The following is a 13035-nucleotide window of genomic DNA, read 5'->3' as shown; positions in this document are numbered from 1 at the left end:
GGTCAATTTTTGTATAGGATCCATGAACTGCTGAGAAGAAAGTATATTCCTTTCTATTGCCATTCAGTTTTCTCCAAAGGTCTATCATACCTAGTTTTTCTAATATTCTATTTACTTTTTTAATTTCTTTCTTGTTTGTTTTGTGGTTTGATTTGTCTAAATCTGAGAGTGCAAGGTTGAGATCTCCCACTATTATAGTTTTACTGTCTATTTCTTCTTGCAGTTCTCTTAACTTTTCCTTTAGAAAGTTAGATGCTATACCACTTGGTGCATATATGTTTAGTATTGATATGGCTTCATTATTTATGCTACCTTTCAGCAGGATATAGTTTCCTTCCTTATCTTTTTTAACGAGATCTACTTCTGCTTTTGCTTGATCTGAGATAAGGATAGCTACCCCTGCTTTTTTGGCTTTACCTGAAGCATAATAGGCTCTGTTCCAACCTTTTACCTTTATTCTGTATGTATCTCCCTGCTTTAAGTGTGTTTCCTGTAGGCAACATATTGTAGGGTTCTGCTTTTTGATCCAATCTGCTATCCGTCTCCGTTTGATGGGATCGTTCATCGCATTTACATTTACAGTTAAAATTACTAATTCTGTATTTCCTGCCATCGTATTATCCCCAGATTATGCTTTTTTCCCTTGACCCCCCTGATCCCCCTCCCCGATATTTAATTTACAGACCCCCCTTGTGACGCGCAACCCTCCCTCTTTTTTTTTTTTTTTTTAGGATCCCTCCCCCCTCCCTCCAAGTCCCTTCACTTATTCTCCTTTTCCTTTTCCCTTTTCCTCTCCCCCCTTTTAATGAGGTGAGAGAAAATTCTCTGAAAAACAAATATGTTAATTATTTACTCTTTGAGCCTCTCCTGATGAGAGTAAGATTCACACAATGATTCTCCCCCTCACTAAGTTCCCTCATATATGGTGTATTTTCTATGCCTCTTCCTGGGATGTAGTTTCCCTCTTTTTATCACTCCTTCCCCTTTTTCTGAACCGACCTCCTTCCCTTTACTACACCCCCCTTTTTTTCTTTTATATCAGTAAAATCAAATTATCCTTGAGTATTTTTTTATATACCCACAACAGAGTTACAGTTCTCAAGGGTTCTGTGTACCTTTTTCTGTTTCTCTTCAGTCTTGTGGATGTAGATCAAATTTTTTGTTTAAGTCTGGTTTTTTTCTTAGAAACATATAGAATTCCTCTGTTTCATTGAATGACCATCTTCTTCCATGGAAAAAGATGCTAAACTTAGCTGGGTAGTTCATTCTTAGTTGCAGTCCTTGATCTTTTGCCTTACGGAATATCAGGTTCCAGGCCCTTCTATCTTTTAATGTGGAGGCAGCCAGATCTTGGGTGACCCTTATTGTGGCACCTTGGTATTTAAATTGTTTTTTTCTAGCTGCTTGCAGGATTTTCTCCTTTGTGTGGTAATTCTGCAGCTTAGCCACTATATTCCGTGGTGTTCTTTTTTTAGGGTCTATTTCAGAAGGAGTTCGATGAATTCTTTCCACATCTACTTTCCCTTCTGTTTCTATTATCTCTGGACAGTTCTCCTTGATAATTTCCTGTAAAATAGAATCTAGGCTCTTTTTTTGGTCATAGTTTTCTGGAAGTCCAATAATCCGCAGATTATCTCTCCTAGATCTATTTTCCAGGTCTATAGATTTTCCCAGTAAGTATTTGACGTTGTTCTCCAGCTTCTCATTTTTTTTGTTTTGTTTGACTGATTCTTGGGTTCTCTGTGAATCATTCATTTCTATTTGTTCCATCCTGACTTTTAAGGGGTTATTTTCTTCTTTCACAGTTTTTAGTTCTTTTTGTAAATGCCCAATTTCGTTTTTAAATGAATTATTTTGCTCTATTGAATTTTTTTCCATTTCCCTAATTTTTTTTTTTGAGAATTATTTTCTTTTTCCAATTCAGAAATTTTATTTTCTTGAGACTTTTTTATCTTTTCCAATTCAGAAATCCTACTTTCCTGTGTTTTTTTAACCTTTTCTAATTCATAAATTTTGTTTCCCTGCATCTCCTGTGAATTCTTTATTTTTTCCAACTCCAATTTCAGGACTTTGTTATTCTCTATCATAGCTTCCCTTTCCTTTCCCCATTTTTCTTCAATCTCCCTCAATTTTTTAAGAGATTCTTCTAGGAGAGAGTTATGTGATGGGGGGCAGGGATCGTTCCCCTTTAGGTTGTTATCTGCTGTCTCTCTGCTGTTAACCTCCTCGGAGTTGGATACCCGCTCTTTCTCTGTATAGAAGGAATCTATGGTTTTTCTAGCTTTTTTGCTCATACTTAAAAAATCTTTTGGGGTCTGTCCCTGGGGTAGGAAATTATTTATTTACTTCTTTACCAGCTTCCTCCCAGACCAGATGGATGCAGCGGCTCCTGAGCCTGAGCTAAGATAGAGCTCTGGGAGAGAGTTCCCAACCCCCTCCCTGGAAGTGCCTCAGAGGTGATTAGCACTACTGTGCTTCGAGGGCGTAGAATAGTAAAGACAGCACAAAGCCCAGCCTATGTGTCCGGGTGGGGAGTAGATGTCTGCAGCAGGTAACATGAAAAGCCCCTGCGCTCAAACTGGAAGTGTCTGCCAGAAACCGCGGTCCCTAGTTCAAAGGTTCCGCTTCTCTGGGACTTCCTGGAGCTGAGTTCCACTCCCTCCAGCTAAACTAGGCAGCGTGTGTTGCCTTGGGCCGTATCCACCCACTTGTCAATCTCTTAATTATTCTCAGGTGGTAGCTGAGGCCACACCCCCTGGTGCCGAGTCTTTGCTGAGTCACCCCCAGGATGGAAAATCCAATCTGAGCTTTAAAACCTCTTGGCTTTCTCTTCTGAACTGCCAAATAATTAGCAGAGAAGAGCTAACAGCCTGTGCCAGATTCCTTTACCTCAGTGGCTTCTCCGATCCCAGAGCCCTTCCCAGCGCAATGGGCGCAGTGTGCCCCTACCCCACCGTCTGTGCTGGTCTCTCTTATTCCTCCCCTGAGAACCGACCTTTCCTGTTGAAACTCCAGATTCTCTTCAGCTGGTAAGTCGTGCTTCCAGTCCTTGTGGTATCTATCAGTCCTTAGCTAATTTTGAGACTTAATTTATCTAATTGGTTGTGAGGGATTGAGGACGTTCACTGAGTCGTGTGTTTCTTCTCCACCATCTTGGCTCCGCCCCCCAGCATATACTTTTTTAAAACTTTTTTTTTTTTCTTGAAATTTTTTTTGCAGGGTTGGGGAATCTTTCCCAAATTGACTTATGGAAATGTTTTCTCTTAACTCTATGCTGGGGGGAAATGGAGAGGGAGGAAAGGAGAACATTTGTACCTCAAAAAGTTGTAAAAACAAATGTAAAAAAAATTGTTTTACATATAACTGGAGAAATAAAATATTAAATGGAAGCAAAATAAATAAACATATTGCCAATAATAATTTATACATGAAATGTTGACTTAATAAACTGATAATGTATTGTATATAAAGAGTGGTATAAGAGCATGAAAAAAGATATTTGAATAAAAAAGAGCTGAACTCTTTATGTATCAAGTATAAGGAAGAGCACATGGACTGCTAATGTTGATAGTCCTGCAGGAAGATTGCAAATACATTGGTTATGCTGTCTTTGGAGAATTTCCAAGGATCAGAAAGGCAGGGATGGGCAACAAACTGCACTATTGGAGGTTCTATCCACATTCATAAATTCACAGAGTCCCTAAAATTATAGAGTTAAAAGATACTTATATAGTCTTCTACTCAAAATATATATCCCAAAGAATCATTATTAAATTACAAATGGTTATCTATATTCTACTTGTAGATTCATTGTGTGTGGGGGGGAGATATCCATGATTTCCTAAAGCAACACAGTCCATTCTTGAATAATCCTAATTATTAGGAAATTTTTCTTGATATCAATCTTTACTGTGCCTCTTTTCAGCTTTCAATCATTGCCCCGATTCTTCCCTCAGAATAAGTTGACTATCTTTTCTGTATGACAACTTGCTGCATATTTAAATATGGTTTAGTTTTCCTGGTCTTCTCATTCTTTGGGATTTCCTAGTTTCTTTTAACCAGTCCTCATATGACTTGATTGTGCTTTTACCAGAAAAATGTTCTTCCTAAACTCTGGTATCTTAAACTAAAATCGGTACTCAAGGTATGTACTTTGACCTGGGAAGAGGATTGCACAACCATAATATCTTCATTCCTGAAAGGCCAAAAATCACATTAGCTTTTTGGACTGAAATACCGTAGACTCAGGTTAAAATTCCCAGATCTTTTTTTTTTCTTCCGAAAAATAACCTTTGTTTCCCCATCTTTCTTATCCTGTATTCACAGATTTGACTTTTGAACCTAAATGCAAAATTTTACATTTTGCTCTTTGAAATTTCATCTTATTGATCAACTATATAATAGATTTAGTTCTTAGCAGTTCAGTGATCCAAGGCAATTCTGATAAATTTTGGATGGAAAATGCCATTTACATCCAGTCTCTATGGAGACTGAATGTAGGTCAACACATAACTATTTTCACCTTTTTTTCCTCCTGTTTTCTCTTCTCCCTTTTGTTCTAATTTTTCTTTCCCAATATGATTTATGTGGAAGTATGTAAAAAATGAATGTACATGTGTAACAAAATTTTCTTTTATATGTAATTAGGGAAAATTAAAATTTAAAAATTGTTCTTTTAAAAAAAAAGGAAAAAAGGAAACTCACTTCATCTTATTAGATTTCTCTCAATGGTCTTAACTTGTCAGGGTCTTTTTGGAAACTAGCTTTGTCTTTCTCTGTGTTGCCTGTCCCTCTAAGCTTCATGCATTTTCAATCAGTATTTACCAAAGAAAGATATTACAAATTTTTAAGTTATCAAGCTTACATTTTTTTAGTGAATGAATGAATATTCCTGGGTTTTTATGTATCAAACACAATAATCTGTCTGTTCCTAATTAGAAATGCAAGAGAATGATAAAAACCTGCATATCTTGAAGCATACTTTAGTAGATCTTTATTTCACTGATGTGTGTATTCCCTTAGTCTGTCCCTCCTCCTTCTATGTTATTCTCATTCAGGTTTTTCATAGAAGATTTATCCAGTACTCTGAAGACTGCCTTTTTCCTTTTAAAAAATATATATTTGAAGGATAACTATAGAATCTAGGTTGTATTTTCGGAAGCACATTGTAATTTTGGAAAATGGATTCTAACTTACCTCTTGAATTTTGGGTACAGCTTCTCCATCTGAAATCTTGACCAAGATATTTATACTAATGGCATAGTATAATGGTATAATAGGTTTTTCATCCATTTATCACAATATGGGCAATATATAACTTATATTGAGTTGCTTAGGAATTATCAATCACACTAATAATGGTTCAGAAATGAATGCAGTTAGAATAATGTCATATTTAAAAGAGAAATCTCATTTAAATCTTTTTAAAAGAGATTCCCCAACACAAGATAAGACTATTAAAGAACTTCTCCCCCTTTCTTTTGATTTAGAATATAGGGTGGTCATGACCTTGAAACATAAATCCATCAATATGGGAGGTATTATACATAATTACATAAATTACATAAACACATAGCAACATAACACATGCTAGAAGTGATGTAACAAATAACATAAATTGAGAATTTATAAATGTCCATTGTCCATTAGTCTCATCTTGTGTTAGAAAATCCAATGATTCCTGCTGGTTTTAAAGTTTTTTAACAGTCTTCTTATAAACCATGCTCTTTCAGTGTCAGATGTTTCTTAGATTTTCTCCTTTGTTTTGAGGTCTTTCTCTTTTTCTGTCTCTCTCTGATGGACAAGGCGAATATGACTCATTAGCACCCATCTGTTTCCTTCTTCATATGAAAAAATACAAGCAAACCCTCTCTTCCAGGCAGTTAACCTAATGTCCTCCTATTTACCACTTTCTAAATCTCTTCTCATCATCTGGCAATTACGTTGGAGTTATTTGCACAGGACACAACCCTGTTGGTATAAAAGACCTGTATTCTTTCCAAGTGTAATCAATCCATTTCTGCAATCTGATTGCTTTTTTGGCTGACTTATTAGGTAATCCCTTTCTGCCATGTGATTGCTTTTCTGCTGGTTGATCAAATCAGAGTTCTGACCTTCTAAAGGCTCCCTGGGTGTAACCTCAGCTGCCATCATGCCCCACCTATCTTTTGATTGATATCTTGGAGCTGGGCTCTGCCTCTCATTTTCTTGAAACAATCTACATTCAGAGGCCCAGTGGAAGCCCTTGTGACATTTTGGACATGGGGTTTTAGATCTTCTCTCATCCTATCTTCTCACTCTATCTCCATATCTACACTGAGCTCTTAGATGTCCAATTTTTCCACATTGGAAACATCGATGAATTTCTCTAGAACTCCTTTGCCAAGAGCCACCCTGCCTTTCCAAGTTCATCATAGTCTGAGTGTAAAAAGTATTTGTTCCTACTATAGCACAGCGTCTTATGATCTCCTCTAAAGGAGCATCTTTGTCTAATCCCCATATAATCCTTTTGCAAATCTCATTGGCATTGACCTTAGCCAGATGTCTGGTCATTATTTCTGTAGCTGCATTTTCTCCAATAGTTCTTTTGACAGCAGTTTGCAGACGTCCCACAAAATCCTCAAAAGGTTCCAATTTTAGTGAAAGCCTCTCCCCGATCTTTCTGTCCAGGGAGGACACTCCAAGCTTTTATTGCAGCCTTAGCAAGTTGCTCATACACTGTCATGAGATAATTAATCTTTTCTGAATGAATCCTCTACATACTGACCTTTACCAGATAATTGCTCAAAAGTGAATTGTGTGTTAACTCCTATTTCCAAATTGCATCTGACTTGGATCTTACATAATTCATGAAACTCCGCAAGCCACAACAGATTTTGTCCAGGTTCTAAACATGTCCTTGCTATGGATTTCCAGTCATTCGGGGTTAGAACTTCATAAGACAAACCATCCAGTAACATTTTAACATAAGCTGATGTAGCCCCATAAAGGGTACAACCTTTTTTTTAATCTTTAATTTTATTCAAATCTAAAAGTATATATTTTCTCCTTTTTTGACCTACAGAGTCAATCCCTTCAATCACAGGATATGCATGCATAAAATCACTTATATCCTGTCCTTCTCTCTTAGCTTTAACCAGTTTTTCTAATCTTGTCATAGACTGCTTCACAGGTGATTCTGTTTGTATTTCTGCCTCTTCCTCTCCTCCTCTTCCTCCACCCCTGAAGGTGGAGTTGATGTGGGCCTGTCAATAATCTGCTCTCCAGGCGGGGTTGAAGCTTCTTCAAGAGAATCAGTCATCACACCCTAATTCCTCTTTTAAATCCCCTGGCCCTTGGGCAAGATCTTGATCTTTCTTTTTTCCCCTCACACTTCCTCCTCTGTTCATTTTTAAAACTTTTCCTTCTCCTACAACTTGCTCGATAGTTTAAGGCTAATTGAACTATGTTGTATATATAAAATACCTCTGCGGAAATTGAACGAGGCCCATTTTTTGTGTGAAATTCTTTCAATTAAAATCCCACTAGCTTCCAGTTATCTACATTTAGTTTTTCTTCCTCTAAGAACCAAGGGGACGTTTGTTTTAATGTGCCCAACAGTTTAGCAATCTGTACCCATGTTACAAGTAAACTTTGCTCCTCAATTATCTTAATTATACTCTCTATAGCACCACTCCTGGTTGGGGCTGGAGCTGGGGCTGGGGCTGAGTTGGCTGAGGTTGAGGGAATGTCTTTAGCTAACATCTGCCCCATTTCAGCTACAAGAGATTGCTGGTTTAAACCTTAACAAGGTAAGTTCCTTATTTGTCTATTAGAATACTCACCTAATCACCTGGTCACCAGAGGACTTCAGTGGAGGTGGGTGTCTGTCCCTGTTCAGGCGCCAAATTGTGAAAGCCCGGCTAGCTCACTTGGTAGAGCATGAGACTCTTAATCTCAGGGTCGTAGGTTTGTGCCCCACGTTGGGCGCCAAAATGTAAAGGTCGGTCATCTCTAAGTTATAATCCTTTTCTGGGAGGAGATCTCTTTTCTGTAAAATCTTTTCCTCTGTGCCGTCTATACTCAATCCAAGACTAGACTCTTCTTCCTCCGGAGTACCATCCCAACTCTGTCCCAGAGTAGACTCCTCTCTAGACCCAATGCTGCCCTCTTTTATCCTTGCAGAGATTGTAGTGAGAACTCAACGGGGCTTGTGAGAAACACTTCAACCAATGAATTTGCTCCCTCAGAATTCCAAAGGTGTAAACTTCCTTTAAAGGCCCTAACCAAAGGTGTAAATTCTGAGCTAGAGAACTGCCCAGACAACCTAAGTTCTCACCTTGTAATTCTAACATCAGAGAACTATCCAGACAACCTGAGTTCTCACCTTGTAATCCTAACACCTCTGGTATTTTGTGGACTTTCTGCAGAACATTCTCTAAAAGTGTCAAATTGAGCTCATGAGCCATGCTGCCTACAACCCTTCCAAGTATAACCAAATAAGATTAAAATGTGATTGGGGAATATTTAACAAAATAATTTTAAAAACTAAACAAAACATAGATAACATTACATTTTAAAACTAAGTCAGTACATGACATTCAGAGAAACTTTGACACCTCCACACTAGGACATGAATGAATATTTTCAATAAATGTCTTCCTCTTAAATATTTAATGTTGTGTATTGTTATGGGCCAGAACCTGAAACAAAGTGCTAATGCCTATGTATTTAGTTCACACCTTTAAAGAAGTTCACACATTTGTTCACACGTTCATACCTTTAGAGAGCATATATAAGCTAGGAGCCTCAACTAGGATGGACCTCAGGAGATTCACAAACAGAAGCCCACAAGCCCACTCTCTTGGAGTCAGTCATATTCATTCCAACTTCTACCTTTGTGCTGGCTGAAGACTTTGGGAGATTCAGAGCCAGGATAAGTTGAGGAGATTCACAAGTCAGGTAGACTATCCTATGGAGAACACTGAAACCAAGATCTGGAAGGCCTCCAGAAAACTAGCTGAGCCCCAAAAGAAAGAGATAAGATTTGGAAAGAGACAAGACTTTGAAGGACACAATAAAGGATTTGGACTTTAACTCCTGGCTGCATTTAAGGTGATTATTGAAACTGAACTGAAATGAAGGCTGCTCCCAGAAGACCCCAAGAAACCTTCTCCCAGAGAACATTATGCTTTAGAGAAGAGAACATTATACTGTATAAACTTTTATATAACATGTATAAGTCCATTAATATAGCCTTTTTCAAAAAAAGTTTTGAACAACAAATTATGAATATAAGATGACTTAAGTGACATTTCCCAAAAAGTCATCAGACTTTTACATAAACATGAACAATGTTTACCTATTTTTCTTGAGAATACATAGTTGCTACTGACCTAAAAGATTAAAAGATGGAAATCCTGCATCTCAGTCCTTTTTATTTACTGGAGTACTCTCATTCTTCTTTTCTCCAATCTTTTTCTTTCCTTGCCCCCAAAAGCCTAATGTTAAGATTTCCATTAGTTTCCCTCTTAACCATGCCCCTGACTTGCATATCAACCTTCACAATGAAAAGCTAATCCCAGATTTACACACATATATTGTATCTAGGTTATGCTGTAACACATGCAAAATGTATGGGATTGCCTGTTATCTAAGGGAGGGAAAAATTTGGAAAAATGAATACAAGGGATAATGTTATTTAAAAAAAATACTCATACATATATACTGTCAAAAAAGTTTTATAATTATAAAATTAAAAAAATAATAATAATATAAAGAAATAAAAAAGAAAAGCTAATCCCAAGATGTTTAAGTTCTGAACGGCTCAAATATTTTAAAATTGGCTGGAAGTTAAGAGGTGAAGAATTTGAGGAGTGTTCCAGGGTTTTGACTTAAGGTAACAATAAAAGTGGTGCCATTACAAATGGTAATTGACAGGTGTAAAAGAATAATTAAGATCTGTGGAAAAGAAAAACATTTGTTTTTATAATCTCAACATTGAGTTTGATTTATGATATCTTAATCTTGCTAGGCAGGAAGTTGGAGTATATATTTATTTTTCTTTTTTTTCTTTTTCTTTTCTTTCTTTTCTTTATATTTTTATTTCTTTATTTTTATTAAAGCTTTTCATTTACAAAACATATGCATGGGCAATTTTTCAACATTGACCCTTGTAAAATCTTCTGTTCCAAATTTTCCCCTCCTTTCCCCCACTCCCTCCCCTAAATGGCAAGTAGTCAATACATGTTAAATATGTTAAAATGTATGTTAAATCCAACATATGTATACATATTTATATACAGTTATCTTGCTGCATAAGAAAAATCTGATCAAGAAGGAAAAAAACAAACAAACCTGAGAAAGAAAACAAAGTGCAAGGAAACAATAATAGAGAGTGAAAATGCTATGTATGTTGTAGTCCACATTCAGTTTCCTCGGTCCTTTCTCTGGGTGTAGATGGCTTTCTTTAAACACTGAACAGTTGGAACTGATTTGAATCATCTCATTGTTGAAAAGAGCTATGTCCATCAGAACTGATCATCGTATAGTCTTGTTGACATGTATAATGATCTCCTGGTTCTGCTCATGAAATATACTTGTCAAAAAAAATTACTTACTGGGTTCCAAAAGTTTGTTGCCATATGTTGCCCATGTTTCATCTTGATGCTGTTTAGTTCATTTTAGTATGAGTTTTGCAGAAATATTCTCTCATTTTTTTTGTGTACATTTTGGATCTTGTGGGCATAGGTAAAATTAAATCAGGATGGGCAGTCATGTAATCATTATAATCATTTGAGAGAGTATACAGATATATAAATTCATTAATGCAATTGATTATGTCAGATTGTGTCTTCATAAATGATGTTAGTAAATGGTTAAGATTGTTCTTATCATTTGTTTTGTAATTGTTTTTATAATTGACTTTTCCCCTTCCATTTAAAAAACAAAATAATTTTGTTTAAACTTTTGTGTTCTAAATTCTATACCTCCATTCCTTCCCTCTTCCCTCCCTGAGATGGTAGACAAATATATATTATACATGTGTAATTATGTAAGATACTTCCATACTATTAATTTTGTACAAAAAGATTCTGATTAAAGAAAAAGATTAAAGAAAAAATTGAAAGAAAGAAAATGAAAAATAGCATGCTTCAGATTATATTAAATCAATATAAATTCTTTCTCTGGAGGTAGATAGTATGCTTTCATATTTAGTTCTTTGGGATTGTCTTGCATCATTGTATTGCTGAAAATAGTTAAATCATTCACAGTTCTTCATTAGACAGTATTGCTATTGTGTACAACGTTTTCCCTGTTCTGTTCACTTTACTATATGTGAAAAAGCAGGATTTCTCATTTTTTCATAGCACAATAATATCCCTTGACAGTTAGAAGTTGTTTAGCCATTCCCCAGTTGATGAGCATTCCTTTGACTTCCAATTCTGAGCCATCACAAAAAGAGATGCTATATTTTTGTTCAAATAGGTCCTTTTCCCTTTTTTTTAACTGTTTTTGGAATTTAGATCTGGCAGTGGCATTTCTGGATCAAAGGGTAGGCACAATTTTATAGCCCTTGAAATTGTTTTTCAGAATGGTTGGATCAATTTACAATTCTCTATCCCCTTCAACATCCAATATTTTCTTTCTTTCTTTTTTTTGTCATCTTAATCCCTTTGATAGGTGTGAGATGGTACCTCTGAGTTGTTTTAATTTCAGTTTGTGTGATCAATAATGATTTAGAACTTTTTTTTTTTTTTTTCCTGGTGAGGCAAGTAGGATTAATTGACTTACCCAGGAGTTGCACAACTGGGATGTGTTGAGTGTCTTAAGGCTGGATTTGTATTCATGTCCTTCTGTCTTCAGGGCCAGTACATTCTGTCCTAGAAAGTTTTTTTCAATATGCTTTGATTTCTTTGTCTGAAAACTGCCATTGACCATTTATCAATTGTGGAATGACTTAACAATTAGAACCAACTCAAATTATGAAAATAAAATATAAAAATACATTTGAGAAATGAAGCTTTTATTAGAGATACTTGTTGCAAAAATGTTTCTTCAGTTTTCTGTTTTCCTTGCCATTTTGGTTACATTGATGGTTTTTGTGTGTACAAAAACTTAATTTTATATAATCAAAATGTATCAATTTTACATTTTGAAATGCTCTCCATACTTTTTTGGTCCTAAATTATTTGCATATCTACATATCTTACATATAAACTATTACATGCTCTCTTAATTTGCTTGTGGTATTATCCTGTGTTAATCATATACCCATTTTGACCTTTTTTTTTTTTTTTTTTTTTTTTTTTTGTATGTGGTATCAGATATTGGTCTATCCGGTTTCTGTCATACTGTTAAATAGTTTTCTAGCAGTTTTTGTCTAATAATGAGTTTTCATTTCAGAAGCTTGGTTTGGGGAATTTATCTTGATTACTATGTAATTTGTATGTAAAATTTTCACTTGATCTATCAGTTTATTTCTTAGTAGGATTGTTTTGATAAATACCATTTCACCATATAGTTTGAGACTGGCATGTCAGACCACCTTCCTTTGCATTTTATTTTCCATTGGTTTCTTTGATATCCCTGAACTTTTGTTCTTTTCAGATGAATTTTGTTAGTATTTTCTAGCACTGTAAAAATAATTTTTTGATACTTTGGTCTGACCCTAAATAAGTAATTGACTTTTTAGTCAATAATTTGAAATTAATTGTATTTTCAGTGATTTTTTTTTTTTGAAGATGACTAATTTTTTAAATACCTGAACACCTCTCTAAATGTACTGAAAACAGTGTCATATGAATTTATTTGAAGCATGAGAAGCAGCATGATACAGTGCCAGAGAGGGGTCAGGTCTTAAAGTCAGGAAACTTTAATTCAGCTTCTGTCTCTACCATATGTACCAAGGACTATGGTCAAGTAATTTTGTGTTTTCTGTTTTTTATTTGTGTTTTATACTTCTGGTAGTTCCTAGAAGGTAAGTCTCTAGTTATAGAATTAATCTGGACCAAAAATAAAATGTAGAAATCCTCATAAAAATAAATAAATGTGGCA

General features: G+C 35.5%; 1 protein-coding gene across 14 annotated transcripts in view; it reads left to right on the top strand.

The window, feature by feature from the left end:
• Positions 1 to 13035, top strand: part of OSBPL8 (oxysterol binding protein like 8) — a 236004-nt gene that overhangs the window by 138902 nt on the left and 84067 nt on the right. Inside the window, exon 1 of one of the 14 annotated variants that reach the window (XM_074270821.1) lies at positions 2751 to 3029. The exons of the other annotated variants lie outside the window; for them this stretch is intronic. The gene's annotated coding sequence lies outside the window, so the exon portion shown is untranslated. Of the gene's footprint in view, positions 1 to 2750; positions 3030 to 13035 lie in introns of those variants that run through there. 14 annotated transcript variants of the gene reach the window in all.

This window comes from Sminthopsis crassicaudata, chromosome 5 (genome assembly GCF_048593235.1).
Source record: "Sminthopsis crassicaudata isolate SCR6 chromosome 5, ASM4859323v1, whole genome shotgun sequence".
In the NCBI taxonomy this organism is placed as follows: domain Eukaryota; kingdom Metazoa; phylum Chordata; class Mammalia; order Dasyuromorphia; family Dasyuridae; genus Sminthopsis; species Sminthopsis crassicaudata.
The sequence above is the reverse complement of the archived record's forward strand: the minus strand, read 5'-3'. Positions and strand labels throughout refer to the sequence as shown.